The following is a 3,268-nucleotide window of genomic DNA, read 5'->3' on the forward strand; positions in this document are numbered from 1 at the left end:
ATTCAAGGTTGTGATTTGTGATAGGAAAGGTTTCATGATGTTTAGGAATGATTTTAGATAGCTAAACATGAGAAAAGACTGAAAAACAATATTTGAGAGTGGGTCCGCGATGTGGAGAGGCTTTTAAAATTTGGTTTCGAAAATGACTTTTGAGGCAGAACACTCCGTGTCAGCTCCGCGACGCGAAGCAGAAATTTTCAAACCTAGGCACTAGGCACTAGGCACGCGACGCGCGACCACCTTCAAATTTTGTTTGACGAAATTTCTTCTTCGTTTCCTAACCCCAATTTGCCTAACTTCGATTCTTTTTCTCAATCTCTCTTTAGATTTAGATACCCAGCACATGAGCACAAGAATCTAACTCTAACAACTCTATAACTTGACACAATAACCTCAAGAACTCCTCAATCTCAGCCCAATTCAAGAACATAAGCAATTTCACGAATACATAACAAAAACATCAAAGTTTCAACTTTCTAGAATGAATCTAACGCTGAAATTAACTTGATTGGCGTGTGGGTGAACAAACCCAACACTATGGAAGCTTACATACCTGAAAGAATCATCTTTTTGCAGCACTTGAAGGAAAATCTTGAGAGATGAACCCTAGCCTTAGCGTTTCTTGAATTTCTTGAGCGTAGAATCTTTAGAGTGGATGAGAGGGTTTTGATTTGTGAAAAACTGATTTTCTACTCGTTTAGGGTAAATTAGATGACCTCCTAAGGGTTTTTAGGACTAAAATACCCTTAAAGAAATAATTAAAACGAGCTGGGAGTCGGAATGATTTTCACCAGGCAGTGAGGTCCGTATTGGCTCCACGTCGCGGAGCTGCTGCCAGGTTTGCGCGACGTTAGTAAATCCGTCATAACTTTTTACACAGAGCTCGGAATTTAGCAAACTTGGTGGAGTTGGAAAGAGGACTCGAAGGGCTTTAATTTTATATCTTGTAGCTCACCTAAATCATCCTGTACTAGGAGTTATGATCGTTTGAAGTTTACCCAAAACTTAAGAAAAACTAGGAATGACTTGAATGCCTTTCTCTTTGGTTCTTCTTTGAACTCAAGGTGCTACATCTAGAGACCTTAATGCTCAAGAAATTTTAAATTCCTTGCAAAAATCTCACTCACTACGAAGAACGGTTCAAATCTGTAGCTCAAAAATATTATGTGGTGTTACAATATCTCCCCCTTGGGATCATCCGTCCTCGAATGACGACTGGACTGGGTAGAGAATGGGGGTTACTCTTACTAAAGTCTGAGTCTAATGGTATGCTCTACTATATTCAAGCTTAACCCAAATCCTTAAGTTCGGATTTTATACCTCTCTATAGGAAATCTCATCCCAAACTATTATTCTCTACCACCATATTGGGCTCATATCAAGAACCACCAAATATTTAACAACACCACATTCAAGCATAGTACTCTAACAACCCCATGGACTCCTACTAATCAGCTCCTTAAGAAATTATCAACACTTGACTTGATTTCTCCTCTTATCATCTCCCCCTTAGGTCTAAAGCTAACACTTGAAATCTATGGACCTATTCCACATTAACAACTCACTTATGCTATCTAGGCACACATGGAAAACCATAACTTAATTGGAACCTCATCTAGTAACATACCATCTCGGCACACCCCTTAATGCTCTTGTGACTTAGCCACACTTCACTGCCCTTATCTAAACGTTTGGGTCTCTCACTTGTACCACTCATATCTATTGTAGCTAATCACCTCAATTCCTCACCTACTCTATGTCAAGTCTTCTATATCAAATCTTAAGACTAACATCATCACCCTCATGTTGCCATTCTTTTGATCATGACACTCATCTCAAATTCAAGCTTAATATTTATTACTAAATCCGAATATCAATATGATTGCTCACCTACTATACTAACTTACAACTACTAGATACAAAGTTAATAATCATTCTCCCACTAAAATTCATGACAAATAGTCAATCTTTACCTCTAAGTCTCTACACTCACAAATTACAACCACATTCCACTTCACAACTTATGTACTACTTACTCACTTACTTACTGCACATTATCTCTCAGATAGTTCTATAACACTTTGAATATTACGGGCTTTCCCTTAAAGATCATAATCCTAGCTTAGAGCTATCACCTCATGAATACTCTTGCTCTTCTATTCACCACTTACACTTGGTCATTACTAACACAATGACACATCCTCATAACCCTTTTCTAGTTAAGGTATACTCTAACTCATCTTGATTTGCAACTCTTACTCTATCTCCTATCCTGAGCTCTTCACAACACATCACTTCCTAGTCTACCCATAAGGGAAAACTCCTCATTCATAACTTACTAGGTACATGACTATATCAACATAGTTTGCCAAAACACCATCTCCATTACTTAGATTACTAAACCTCATGCAACATAGTTTGCCAAAACACCATCTCCATTACTTAGATTACTAAACCTCTCCATACTTTCCTATAACTCTGGGCTCTTTCACTATTACTACTCATGATCTCATAACTCATGTTACCTTTCAGGGTGAAAATACTACCCAAGCTCTAAACATAGTTCTTAAAAGGATCTCAGCTGAAACAAGGCTTAAGGAAAAGAGTACAACTCACTTTTAGCTCAAACACACGATTCAAATGAATATGGGTGCATTCCTCTGAAACTAAATACTTAACTTACTCTTGGACTTCTCTTAAGCCCCTCTAGAGTCTCATGACATCCACAAAACTCTTGCTAAGAACAACTCATCGACAAAGAACTGACTCTGCTTTTCAACCACCTCTAGTATGATGGGTAGTTGAATGATTCTGAGAAACGCACGAGTTAGAATAAGTCTCTATGACATAGCTCTATAGCACGATTAAGAGTATGAAAGAAGGGAAACTTTTCTTAAATGTCTGTAGTCCCTTATTTAAAGAAGTGGGGCCTTCACAACCATAAATAACATCCTACTTGACACTGCTTCATAGACACCCTAGGACACTTGAACTCTGTGCTCTGATACCAAGTTTGTCACGACCCGAGTCTACACCATGGATGTGGCCAGCACTCAAGAACCATTGCTGGTCCCCAAGAGAACCCTCATCCTGTCTGACTACAAGCAGAAGACTAACTTAAGCATGCAAAAGCTTAAAACTGAATAAAATTTAAGAAACTCAACTTTGTCCAAAACTTCAACTCAAATGAACAACTCAGAATAAAATAATATATTCAACTCGCCATAAAATAGGCAACTTAAGTCTTTAAAACATTAATAAAATAAAT

The sequence above is a fragment of the Solanum tuberosum genome, unplaced genomic scaffold (assembly GCF_000226075.1).
Source record: "Solanum tuberosum cultivar DM 1-3 516 R44 unplaced genomic scaffold, SolTub_3.0 scf00013, whole genome shotgun sequence".
Classification (NCBI taxonomy): Eukaryota; Viridiplantae; Streptophyta; class Magnoliopsida; order Solanales; family Solanaceae; genus Solanum; species Solanum tuberosum.